This window comes from Pungitius pungitius, chromosome 4 (genome assembly GCF_949316345.1).
Source record: "Pungitius pungitius chromosome 4, fPunPun2.1, whole genome shotgun sequence".
NCBI classification, from domain to species: Eukaryota; Metazoa; Chordata; class Actinopteri; order Perciformes; family Gasterosteidae; genus Pungitius; species Pungitius pungitius.
In genome coordinates, this window is record NC_084903.1 from 1790642 (window position 1) to 1800574 (window position 9933).

General features: G+C 40.2%; 25 non-coding genes across 25 annotated transcripts; all 25 read right to left on the bottom strand.

The window, feature by feature from the left end:
- Positions 1-52: 52 nt before the first annotated feature.
- Positions 53-153, bottom strand: trnay-gua (transfer RNA tyrosine (anticodon GUA)). The gene is made up of 2 exons: positions 117-153; positions 53-88 (listed from the first exon to the last, which is right to left on the bottom strand). It is a non-coding gene; the product is annotated as a tRNA-Tyr (tRNA).
- A 127-nt stretch (positions 154-280) lies between these two features.
- trnay-gua (transfer RNA tyrosine (anticodon GUA)) lies at positions 281-381 on the bottom strand. Its single transcript has 2 exons — positions 345-381; positions 281-316 (listed from the first exon to the last, which is right to left on the bottom strand). It is a non-coding gene; the product is annotated as a tRNA-Tyr (tRNA).
- Positions 382-750: 369 nt separating this feature from the next.
- Positions 751-851, bottom strand: trnay-gua (transfer RNA tyrosine (anticodon GUA)). Its single transcript has 2 exons — positions 815-851; positions 751-786 (listed from the first exon to the last, which is right to left on the bottom strand). It is a non-coding gene; the product is annotated as a tRNA-Tyr (tRNA).
- A 206-nt stretch (positions 852-1057) lies between these two features.
- Positions 1058-1158, bottom strand: trnay-gua (transfer RNA tyrosine (anticodon GUA)). The gene is made up of 2 exons: positions 1122-1158; positions 1058-1093 (listed from the first exon to the last, which is right to left on the bottom strand). It is a non-coding gene; the product is annotated as a tRNA-Tyr (tRNA).
- Positions 1159-1364: 206 nt separating this feature from the next.
- On the bottom strand, positions 1365-1465 carry trnay-gua (transfer RNA tyrosine (anticodon GUA)). The gene is made up of 2 exons: positions 1429-1465; positions 1365-1400 (listed from the first exon to the last, which is right to left on the bottom strand). It is a non-coding gene; the product is annotated as a tRNA-Tyr (tRNA).
- A 507-nt stretch (positions 1466-1972) lies between these two features.
- Positions 1973-2073, bottom strand: trnay-gua (transfer RNA tyrosine (anticodon GUA)). The gene is made up of 2 exons: positions 2037-2073; positions 1973-2008 (listed from the first exon to the last, which is right to left on the bottom strand). It is a non-coding gene; the product is annotated as a tRNA-Tyr (tRNA).
- A 430-nt stretch (positions 2074-2503) lies between these two features.
- Positions 2504-2604, bottom strand: trnay-gua (transfer RNA tyrosine (anticodon GUA)). The gene is made up of 2 exons: positions 2568-2604; positions 2504-2539 (listed from the first exon to the last, which is right to left on the bottom strand). It is a non-coding gene; the product is annotated as a tRNA-Tyr (tRNA).
- Positions 2605-2973: 369 nt separating this feature from the next.
- trnay-gua (transfer RNA tyrosine (anticodon GUA)) lies at positions 2974-3074 on the bottom strand. The gene is made up of 2 exons: positions 3038-3074; positions 2974-3009 (listed from the first exon to the last, which is right to left on the bottom strand). It is a non-coding gene; the product is annotated as a tRNA-Tyr (tRNA).
- Positions 3075-3280: 206 nt separating this feature from the next.
- trnay-gua (transfer RNA tyrosine (anticodon GUA)) lies at positions 3281-3381 on the bottom strand. Its single transcript has 2 exons — positions 3345-3381; positions 3281-3316 (listed from the first exon to the last, which is right to left on the bottom strand). It is a non-coding gene; the product is annotated as a tRNA-Tyr (tRNA).
- A 206-nt stretch (positions 3382-3587) lies between these two features.
- Positions 3588-3688, bottom strand: trnay-gua (transfer RNA tyrosine (anticodon GUA)). The gene is made up of 2 exons: positions 3652-3688; positions 3588-3623 (listed from the first exon to the last, which is right to left on the bottom strand). It is a non-coding gene; the product is annotated as a tRNA-Tyr (tRNA).
- Positions 3689-4195: 507 nt separating this feature from the next.
- Positions 4196-4296, bottom strand: trnay-gua (transfer RNA tyrosine (anticodon GUA)). Its single transcript has 2 exons — positions 4260-4296; positions 4196-4231 (listed from the first exon to the last, which is right to left on the bottom strand). It is a non-coding gene; the product is annotated as a tRNA-Tyr (tRNA).
- A 430-nt stretch (positions 4297-4726) lies between these two features.
- trnay-gua (transfer RNA tyrosine (anticodon GUA)) lies at positions 4727-4827 on the bottom strand. Its single transcript has 2 exons — positions 4791-4827; positions 4727-4762 (listed from the first exon to the last, which is right to left on the bottom strand). It is a non-coding gene; the product is annotated as a tRNA-Tyr (tRNA).
- Positions 4828-5025: 198 nt separating this feature from the next.
- Positions 5026-5126, bottom strand: trnay-gua (transfer RNA tyrosine (anticodon GUA)). The gene is made up of 2 exons: positions 5090-5126; positions 5026-5061 (listed from the first exon to the last, which is right to left on the bottom strand). It is a non-coding gene; the product is annotated as a tRNA-Tyr (tRNA).
- Positions 5127-5495: 369 nt separating this feature from the next.
- On the bottom strand, positions 5496-5596 carry trnay-gua (transfer RNA tyrosine (anticodon GUA)). The gene is made up of 2 exons: positions 5560-5596; positions 5496-5531 (listed from the first exon to the last, which is right to left on the bottom strand). It is a non-coding gene; the product is annotated as a tRNA-Tyr (tRNA).
- Positions 5597-5723: 127 nt separating this feature from the next.
- trnay-gua (transfer RNA tyrosine (anticodon GUA)) lies at positions 5724-5824 on the bottom strand. The gene is made up of 2 exons: positions 5788-5824; positions 5724-5759 (listed from the first exon to the last, which is right to left on the bottom strand). It is a non-coding gene; the product is annotated as a tRNA-Tyr (tRNA).
- A 369-nt stretch (positions 5825-6193) lies between these two features.
- Positions 6194-6294, bottom strand: trnay-gua (transfer RNA tyrosine (anticodon GUA)). Its single transcript has 2 exons — positions 6258-6294; positions 6194-6229 (listed from the first exon to the last, which is right to left on the bottom strand). It is a non-coding gene; the product is annotated as a tRNA-Tyr (tRNA).
- A 369-nt stretch (positions 6295-6663) lies between these two features.
- On the bottom strand, positions 6664-6764 carry trnay-gua (transfer RNA tyrosine (anticodon GUA)). The gene is made up of 2 exons: positions 6728-6764; positions 6664-6699 (listed from the first exon to the last, which is right to left on the bottom strand). It is a non-coding gene; the product is annotated as a tRNA-Tyr (tRNA).
- A 127-nt stretch (positions 6765-6891) lies between these two features.
- Positions 6892-6992, bottom strand: trnay-gua (transfer RNA tyrosine (anticodon GUA)). Its single transcript has 2 exons — positions 6956-6992; positions 6892-6927 (listed from the first exon to the last, which is right to left on the bottom strand). It is a non-coding gene; the product is annotated as a tRNA-Tyr (tRNA).
- A 369-nt stretch (positions 6993-7361) lies between these two features.
- On the bottom strand, positions 7362-7462 carry trnay-gua (transfer RNA tyrosine (anticodon GUA)). Its single transcript has 2 exons — positions 7426-7462; positions 7362-7397 (listed from the first exon to the last, which is right to left on the bottom strand). It is a non-coding gene; the product is annotated as a tRNA-Tyr (tRNA).
- A 200-nt stretch (positions 7463-7662) lies between these two features.
- On the bottom strand, positions 7663-7763 carry trnay-gua (transfer RNA tyrosine (anticodon GUA)). Its single transcript has 2 exons — positions 7727-7763; positions 7663-7698 (listed from the first exon to the last, which is right to left on the bottom strand). It is a non-coding gene; the product is annotated as a tRNA-Tyr (tRNA).
- A 206-nt stretch (positions 7764-7969) lies between these two features.
- Positions 7970-8070, bottom strand: trnay-gua (transfer RNA tyrosine (anticodon GUA)). Its single transcript has 2 exons — positions 8034-8070; positions 7970-8005 (listed from the first exon to the last, which is right to left on the bottom strand). It is a non-coding gene; the product is annotated as a tRNA-Tyr (tRNA).
- Positions 8071-8439: 369 nt separating this feature from the next.
- On the bottom strand, positions 8440-8540 carry trnay-gua (transfer RNA tyrosine (anticodon GUA)). Its single transcript has 2 exons — positions 8504-8540; positions 8440-8475 (listed from the first exon to the last, which is right to left on the bottom strand). It is a non-coding gene; the product is annotated as a tRNA-Tyr (tRNA).
- A 206-nt stretch (positions 8541-8746) lies between these two features.
- On the bottom strand, positions 8747-8847 carry trnay-gua (transfer RNA tyrosine (anticodon GUA)). The gene is made up of 2 exons: positions 8811-8847; positions 8747-8782 (listed from the first exon to the last, which is right to left on the bottom strand). It is a non-coding gene; the product is annotated as a tRNA-Tyr (tRNA).
- A 206-nt stretch (positions 8848-9053) lies between these two features.
- On the bottom strand, positions 9054-9154 carry trnay-gua (transfer RNA tyrosine (anticodon GUA)). Its single transcript has 2 exons — positions 9118-9154; positions 9054-9089 (listed from the first exon to the last, which is right to left on the bottom strand). It is a non-coding gene; the product is annotated as a tRNA-Tyr (tRNA).
- Positions 9155-9661: 507 nt separating this feature from the next.
- On the bottom strand, positions 9662-9762 carry trnay-gua (transfer RNA tyrosine (anticodon GUA)). The gene is made up of 2 exons: positions 9726-9762; positions 9662-9697 (listed from the first exon to the last, which is right to left on the bottom strand). It is a non-coding gene; the product is annotated as a tRNA-Tyr (tRNA).
- Between the last annotated feature and the right edge of the window lie 171 nt (positions 9763-9933).

Below are 9933 nucleotides of genomic sequence, written 5' to 3' on the forward strand. Positions count from 1 at the left end.
CACTCTCACTATGGGCCATACAACTCTTCCAAAACGGACAAAGATAAAAACCTCCTTCGAGCCGGAGTTGAACCAGCGACCTAAGGATACCTGCTAATTGCACATTGAATATCAGCCTACAGTCCTCCGCTCTACCAACTGAGCTATCGAAGGGTGACAAAGATAAAATTCTCCTTCGAGCCGGAGTTGAACCAGATTTGGTTTGATATCAGTAAAATCCCTGTTTATTCCACTCTCACTAAGGGCCATACAACTCTTCCAAAACGGACAAAGAAAAACCTCCTTCGAGCCGGAGTTGAACCAGCGACCTAAGGATACCTGCTAATTGCACATTGAATATCAGCCTACAGTCCTCCGCTCTACCAACTGAGCTATCGAAGGGTAATCTTATTGAGTTGTTTTTTAGCCTGTATAACAAAGTTCGACCTGAAGACGAACCAAAGTTTGTTTTACAAAGAACAGATGGATTCGTTTTCAGGAAATTTCAAGAGAAGATTTGGTTGGCCATCAGTTAAAACTCTGTTTATTCCACTCTCACTAATAATGAGGGCCAAAGTTATTGTGTTGTTTTTTAGCAGGGAATACAAGGCTGGACCTAAAGACGAACCAAAGTTTGTTTTACAAAGAACAGATGGATTCGTTTTCAGGAAATTTCAAAAGAAGATTTGGTTTGATATCAGTAAAATCCCTGTTTATTCCACTCTCACTAAGGGCCATACAACTCTTCCAAAACGGACAAAGATAAAAACCTCCTTCGAGCCGGAGTTGAACCAGCGACCTAAGGATACCTGCTAATTGCACATTGAATATCAGCCTACAGTCCTCCGCTCTACCAACTGAGCTATCGAAGGGTAATCTTATTGAGTTGTTTTTTAGCATGTATAACAAAGCTTGACCTGAAGACGAACCAACGTTTGTTTTACAAAGAACAGATGGATTCGTTTTCAGGAAATTTCAAGAGAAGATTTGGTTGGCCATCAGTTAAAACTCTGTTTATTCCACTCTCACTAATAATGTGGGCCATACAACTCTTTCAAAACGGACAAAGATAAAATTCTCCTTCGAGCCGGAGTTGAACCAGCGACCTAAGGATACCTGCTAATTGCACATTGAATATCAGCCTACAGTCCTCCGCTCTACCAACTGAGCTATCGAAGGGTAATCTTATCGAGTTGTTTTTTAGCCTGTATAACAAAGTTCGACCTAAAGACGAACCAAAGTTTGTTTTACAAAGAAGAGATGGATTCGTTTTCAGGAAATTTCAAGAGAAGATTTGGTTGGCCATCAGTTAAAACTCTGTTTATTCCACTCTCACTAATAATGAGGGCCATACAACTCTTCCAAAACGGACAAAGATAAAATTCTCCTTCGAGCCGGAGTTGAACCAGCGACCTAAGGATACCTGCTAATTGCACATTGAATATCAGCCTACAGTCCTCCGCTCTACCAACTGAGCTATCGAAGGGTAATCTTATAGAGTTGTTTTTTAGCATGTATAACAAAGCTTGACCTGAAGACGAACCAACGTTTGTTTTACAAAGAACAGATGGATTCGTTTTCAGGAAATTTCAAGAGAAGATTTGGTTGGCCATCAGTTAAAACTCTGTTTATTCCACTCTCACTAATAATGAAGGCCATACAACTCTTTCAAAACGGACAAAGATAAAATTCTCCTTCGAGCCGAAGTTGAACCAGCGACCTAAGGATACCTGCTAATTGCACATTGAATATCAGCCTACAGTCCTCCGCTCTACCAACTGAGCTATCGAAGGGTAATCTTATTGAGTTGTTTTTTAGCCTGTATAACAAAGTTCGACCTGAAGACGAACCAAAGTTTGTTTTACAAAGAAGAGATGGATTCGTTTTCAGGAAATTTCAAGAGAAGATTTGGTTGGCCATCAGTAAAAACTCTGTGTATTCCACTCTCACTAAGGGCCATACAACTCTTCCAAAACGGACAAAGATAAAAACCTCCTTCGAGCCGGAGTTGAACCAGCGACCTAAGGATACCTGCTAATTGCACATTGAATATCAGCCTACAGTCCTCCGCTCTACCAACTGAGCTATCGAAGGGTAAAGTTAATGTGTTGTTTTTTAGCAGGGAATACAAGGCTGGACCTAAAGACGAACCAAAGTTTGTTTTACAAAGAACAGATGGATTCGTTTTCAGGAAATTTCAAAAGAAGATTTGGTTTGATATCAGTAAAATCCCTGTTTATTCCACTCTCACTAAGGGCCATACAACTCTTCCAAAACGGACAAAGATAAAAACCTCCTTCGAGCCGGAGTTGAACCAGCGACCTAAGGATACCTGCTAATTGCACATTGAATATCAGCCTACAGTCCTCCGCTCTACCAACTGAGCTATCGAACGGTGACAAAGATAAAATTCTCCTTCGAGCCGGAGTTGAACCAGATTTGGTTTGATATCAGTAAAATCCCTGTTTATTCCACTCTCACTAAGGGCCATACAACTCTTCCAAAACGGACAAAGATAAAATTCTCCTTCGAGCCGGAGTTGAACCAGCGACCTAAGGATACCTGCTAATTGCACATTGAATATCAGCCTACAGTCCTCCGCTCTACCAACTGAGCTATCGAAGGGTAAAGTTATTGTGTTGTTTTTTAGAAGGGAATACAAGGCTGGACCTAAAGACGAACCAAAGTTTGTTTTACAAAGAACAGATGGATTCGTTTTCAGGAAATTTCAAGAGAAGATTTGGTTGGCCATCAGTTAAAACTCTGTTTATTCCACTCTCACTAATAATGAGGGCCAAAGTTATTGTGTTGTTTTTTAGCAGGGAATACAAGGCTGGACCTAAAGACGAACCAAAGTTTGTTTTACAAAGAACAGATGGATTCGTTTTCAGGAAATTTCAAAAGAAGATTTGGTTTGATATCAGTAAAATCCCTGTTTATTCCACTCTCACTAAGGGCCATACAACTCTTCCAAAACGGACAAAGATAAAAACCTCCTTCGAGCCGGAGTTGAACCAGCGACCTAAGGATACCTGCTAATTGCACATTGAATATCAGCCTACAGTCCTCCGCTCTACCAACTGAGCTATCGAAGGGTAATCTTATTGAGTTGTTTTTTAGCATGTATAACAAAGCTTGACCTGAAGACGAACCAACGTTTGTTTTACAAAGAACAGATGGATTCGTTTTCAGGAAATTTCAAGAGAAGATTTGGTTGGCCATCAGTTAAAACTCTGTTTATTCCACTCTCACTAATAATGTGGGCCATACAACTCTTTCAAAACGGACAAAGATAAAATTCTCCTTCGAGCCGGAGTTGAACCAGCGACCTAAGGATACCTGCTAATTGCACATTGAATATCAGCCTACAGTCCTCCGCTCTACCAACTGAGCTATCGAAGGGTAATCTTATCGAGTTGTTTTTTAGCCTGTATAACAAAGTTCGACCTAAAGACGAACCAAAGTTTGTTTTACAAAGAAGAGATGGATTCGTTTTCAGGAAATTTCAAGAGAAGATTTGGTTGGCCATCAGTTAAAACTCTGTTTATTCCACTCTCACTAATAATGAGGGCCATACAACTCTTCCAAAACGGACAAAGATAAAATTCTCCTTCGAGCCGGAGTTGAACCAGCGACCTAAGGATACCTGCTAATTGCACATTGAATATCAGCCTACAGTCCTCCGCTCTACCAACTGAGCTATCGAAGGGTAATCTTATTGAGTTGTTTTTTAGCATGTATAACAAAGCTTGACCTGAAGACGAACCAACGTTTGTTTTACAAAGAACAGATGGATTCGTTTTCAGGAAATTTCAAGAGAAGATTTGGTTGGCCATCAGTTAAAACTCTGTTTATTCCACTCTCACTAATAATGAAGGCCATACAACTCTTTCAAAACGGACAAAGATAAAATTCTCCTTCGAGCCGAAGTTGAACCAGCGACCTAAGGATACCTGCTAATTGCACATTGAATATCAGCCTACAGTCCTCCGCTCTACCAACTGAGCTATCGAAGGGTAATCTTATTGAGTTGTTTTTTAGCCTGTATAACAAAGTTCGACCTGAAGACGAACCAAAGTTTGTTTTACAAAGAAGAGATGGATTCGTTTTCAGGAAATTTCAAGAGAAGATTTGGTTGGCCATCAGTAAAAACTCTGTGTATTCCACTCTCACTAAGGGCCATACAACTCTTCCAAAACGGACAAAGATAAAAACCTCCTTCGAGCCGGAGTTGAACCAGCGACCTAAGGATACCTGCTAATTGCACATTGAATATCAGCCTACAGTCCTCCGCTCTACCAACTGAGCTATCGAAGGGTAAAGTTAATGTGTTGTTTTTTAGCAGGGAATACAAGGCTGGACCTAAAGACGAACCAAAGTTTGTTTTACAAAGAACAGATGGATTCGTTTTCAGGAAATTTCAAAAGAAGATTTGGTTTGATATCAGTAAAATCCCTGTTTATTCCACTCTCACTAAGGGCCATACAACTCTTCCAAAACGGACAAAGATAAAAACCTCCTTCGAGCCGGAGTTGAACCAGCGACCTAAGGATACCTGCTAATTGCACATTGAATATCAGCCTACAGTCCTCCGCTCTACCAACTGAGCTATCGAACGGTGACAAAGATAAAATTCTCCTTCGAGCCGGAGTTGAACCAGATTTGGTTTGATATCAGTAAAATCCCTGTTTATTCCACTCTCACTAAGGGCCATACAACTCTTCCAAAACGGACAAAGATAAAATTCTCCTTCGAGCCGGAGTTGAACCAGCGACCTAAGGATACCTGCTAATTGCACATTGAATATCAGCCTACAGTCCTCCGCTCTACCAACTGAGCTATCGAAGGGTAAAGTTATTGTGTTGTTTTTTAGAAGGGAATACAAGGCTGGACCTAAAGACGAACCAAAGTTTGTTTTACAAAGAACAGATGGATTCGTTTTCAGGAAATTTCAAGAGAAGATTTGGTTTGATATCAGTAAAATCCCTGTTTATTCCACTCTCACTAAGGGCCATACAACTCTTCCAAAACGGACAAAGAAAAACCTCCTTCGAGCCGGAGTTGAACCAGCGACCTAAGGATACCTGCTAATTGCACATTGAATATCAGCCTACAGTCCTCCGCTCTACCAACTGAGCTATCGAAGGGTAATCTTATTGAGTTGTTTTTTAGCCTGTATAACAAAGTTCGACCTGAAGACGAACCAAAGTTTGTTTTACAAAGAACAGATGGATTTGTTTTCAGGAAATTTCAAGAGAAGATTTGGTTGGCCATCAGTAAAAACTCTGTTTATTCCAATCTCACTAATAATGAGGGCCAAAGTTATTGTGTTGTTTTTTAGCAGGGAATACAAGGCTGGACCTAAAGACGAACCAAAGTCTGTTTTACAAAGAACAGATGGATTCGTTTTCAGGAAGTTTCAAGAGAAAATTTGGTTTGATATCAGTAAAATCCCTGTTTATTCCACTCTCACTATGGGCCATACAACTCTTCCAAAACGGACAAAGATAAAAACCTCCTTCGAGCCGGAGTTGAACCAGCGACCTAAGGATACCTGCTAATTGCACATTGAATATCAGCCTACAGTCCTCCGCTCTACCAACTGAGCTATCGAAGGGTGACAAAGAGAAAATTCTCCTTCGAGCCGGAGTTGAACCAGATTTGGTTTGATATCAGTAAAATCCCTGTTTATTCCACTCTCACTAAGGGCCATACAACTCTTCCAAAACGGACAAAGAAAAACCTCCTTCGAGCCGGAGTTGAACCAGCGACCTAAGGATACCTGCTAATTGCACATTGAATATCAGCCTACAGTCCTCCGCTCTACCAACTGAGCTATCGAAGGGTAATCTTATTGAGTTGTTTTTTAGCCTGTATAACAAAGTTCGACCTGAAGACGAACCAAAGTTTGTTTTACAAAGAACAGATGGATTCGTTTTCAGGAAATTTCAAGAGAAGATTTGGTTGGCCATCAGTTAAAACTCTGTTTATTCCAATCACACTAATAATGAGGGCCAAAGTTATTGTGTTGTTTTTTAGCAGGGAATACAAGGCTGGACCTAAAGACGAACCAAAGTTTGTTTTACAAAGAACAGATGGATTCGTTTTCAGGAAATTTCAAAAGAAGATTTGGTTTGATATCAGTAAAATCCCTGTTTATTCCACTCTCACTAAGGGCCATACAACTCTTCCAAAACGGACAAAGATAAAAACCTCCTTCGAGCCGGAGTTGAACCAGCGACCTAAGGATACCTGCTAATTGCACATTGAATATCAGCCTACAGTCCTCCGCTCTACCAACTGAGCTATCGAAGGGTAATCTTATTGAGTTGTTTTTTAGCCTGTATAACAAAGTTCGACCTGAAGACGAACCAAAGTTTGTTTTACAAAGAACAGATGGATTTGTTTTCAGGAAATTTCAAGAGAAGATTTGGTTGGCCATCAGTAAAAACTCTGTTTATTCCAATCTCACTAATAATGAGGGCCAAAATTATTGTGTTGTTTTTTAGCAGGGAATACAAGGCTGGACCTAAAGACGAACCAAAGTCTGTTTTACAAAGAACAGATGGATTCGTTTTCAGGAAGTTTCAAGAGAAGATTTGGTTTGATATCAGTAAAATCCCTGTTTATTCCACTCTCACTATGGGCCATACAACTCTTCCAAAACGGACAAAGATAAAAACCTCCTTCGAGCCGGAGTTGAACCAGCGACCTAAGGATACCTGCTAATTGCACATTGAATATCAGCCTACAGTCCTCCGCTCTACCAACTGAGCTATCGAAGGGTGACAAAGATAAAATTCTCCTTCGAGCCGGAGTTGAACCAGATTTGGTTTGATATCAGTAAAATCCCTGTTTATTCCACTCTCACTAAGGGCCATACAACTCTTCCAAAACGGACAAAGAAAAACCTCCTTCGAGCCGGAGTTGAACCAGCGACCTAAGGATACCTGCTAATTGCACATTGAATATCAGCCTACAGTCCTCCGCTCTACCAACTGAGCTATCGAAGGGTAATCTTATTGAGTTGTTTTTTAGCCTGTATAACAAAGTTCGACCTGAAGACGAACCAAAGTTTGTTTTACAAAGAACAGATGGATTCGTTTTCAGGAAATTTCAAGAGAAGATTTGGTTGGCCATCAGTTAAAACTCTGTTTATTCCACTCTCACTAATAATGAGGGCCAAAGTTATTGTGTTGTTTTTTAGCAGGGAATACAAGGCTGGACCTAAAGACGAACCAAAGTTTGTTTTACAAAGAACAGATGGATTCGTTTTCAGGAAATTTCAAAAGAAGATTTGGTTTGATATCAGTAAAATCCCTGTTTATTCCACTCTCACTAAGGGCCATACAACTCTTCCAAAACGGACAAAGATAAAAACCTCCTTCGAGCCGGAGTTGAACCAGCGACCTAAGGATACCTGCTAATTGCACATTGAATATCAGCCTACAGTCCTCCGCTCTACCAACTGAGCTATCAAAGGGTAAAGTTATTGTGTTGTTTTTTAGCAGGGAATACAAGGCTGGACCTAAAGACGAACCAAAGTTTGTTTTACAAAGAACAGATGGATTCGTTTTCAGGAAATTTCAAGAGAAGATTTGGTTTGATATCAGTAAAATCCCTGTTTATTCCACTCTCACTAAGGGCCATAGAACTCTTCCAAAACGGACAAAGATAAAAAGCTCCTTCGAGCCGGAGTTGAACCAGCGACCTAAGGATACCTGCTAATTGCACATTGAATATCAGCCTACAGTCCTCCGCTCTACCAACTGAGCTATCGAAGGGTAATCTTATTGAGTTGTTTTTTAGCATGTATAACAAAGCTTGACCTGAAGACGAACCAACGTTTGTTTTACAAAGAACAGATGGATTCGTTTTCAGGAAATTTCAAGAGAAGATTTGGTTGGCCATCAGTTAAAACTCTGTTTATTCCACTCTCACTAATAATGTGGGCCATACAACTCTTTCAAAACGGACAAAGATAAAATTCTCCTTCGAGCCGGAGTTGAACCAGCGACCTAAGGATACCTGCTAATTGCACATTGAATATCAGCCTACAGTCCTCCGCTCTACCAACTGAGCTATCGAAGGGTAATCTTATTGAGTTGTTTTTTAGCCTGTATAACAAAGTTCGACCTGAAGACGAACCAAAGTTTGTTTTACAAAGAACAGATGGATTCGTTTTCAGGAAATTTCAAGAGAAGATTTGGTTGGCCATCAGTTAAAACTCTGTTTATTCCACTCTCACTAATAATGAGGGCCAAAGTTATTGTGTTGTTTTTTAGCAGGGAATACAAGGCTGGACCTAAAGACGAACCAAAGTTTGTTTTACAAAGAACAGATGGATTCGTTTTCAGGAAATTTCAAAAGAAGATTTGGTTTGATATCAGTAAAATCCCTGTTTATTCCACTCTCACTAAGGGCCATACAACTCTTCCAAAACGGACAAAGATAAAAACCTCCTTCGAGCCGGAGTTGAACCAGCGACCTAAGGATACCTGCTAATTGCACATTGAATATCAGCCTACAGTCCTCCGCTCTACCAACTGAGCTATCGAAGGGTAATCTTATTGAGTTGTTTTTTAGCATGTATAACAAAGCTTGACCTGAAGACGAACCAACGTTTGTTTTACAAAGAACAGATGGATTCGTTTTCAGGAAATTTCAAGAGAAGATTTGGTTGGCCATCAGTTAAAACTCTGTTTATTCCACTCTCACTAATAATGTGGGCCATACAACTCTTTCAAAACGGACAAAGATAAAATTCTCCTTCGAGCCGGAGTTGAACCAGCGACCTAAGGATACCTGCTAATTGCACATTGAATATCAGCCTACAGTCCTCCGCTCTACCAACTGAGCTATCGAAGGGTAATCTTATCGAGTTGTTTTTTAGCCTGTATAACAAAGTTCGACCTAAAGACGAACCAAAGTTTGTTTTACAAAGAAGAGATGGATTCGTTTTCAGGAAATTTCAAGAGAAGATTTGGTTGGCCATCAGTTAAAACTCTGTTTATTCCACTCTCACTAATAATGAGGGCCATACAACTCTTCCAAAACGGACAAAGATAAAATTCTCCTTCGAGCCGGAGTTGAACCAGCGACCTAAGGATACCTGCTAATTGCACATTGAATATCAGCCTACAGTCCTCCGCTCTACCAACTGAGCTATCGAAGGGTAATCTTATTGAGTTGTTTTTTAGCATGTATAACAAAGCTTGACCTGAAGACGAACCAACGTTTGTTTTACAAAGAACAGATGGATTCGTTTTCAGGAAATTTCAAGAGAAGATTTGGTTGGCCATCAGTTAAAACTCTGTTTATTCCACTCTCACTAATAATGAAGGCCATACAACTCTTTCAAAACGGACAAAGATAAAATTCTCCTTCGAGCCGAAGTTGAACCAGCGACCTAAGGATACCTGCTAATTGCACATTGAATATCAGCCTACAGTCCTCCGCTCTACCAACTGAGCTATCGAAGGGTAATCTTAATGAGTTGTTTTTTAGCCTGTATAACAAAGTTCGACCTGAAGACGAACCAAAGTTTGTTTTACAAAGAAGAGATGGATTCGTTTTCAGGAAATTTCAAGAGAAGATTTGGTTGGCCATCAGTAAAAACTCTGTGTATTCCACTCTCACTAAGGGCCATACAACTCTTCCAAAACGGACAAAGATAAAAACCTCCTTCGAGCCGGAGTTGAACCAGCGACCTAAGGATACCTGCTAATTGCACATTGAATATCAGCCTACAGTCCTCCGCTCTACCAACTGAGCTATCGAAGGGTAAAGTTAATGTGTTGTTTTTTAGCAGGGAATACAAGGCTGGACCTAAAGACGAACCAAAGTTTGTTTTACAAAGAACAGATGGATTCGTTTTCAGGAAATTTCAAAAGAAGATTTGGTTTGATATCAGTAAAATCCCTGTTTATTCCACTCTCACTAAGGGCCATACAA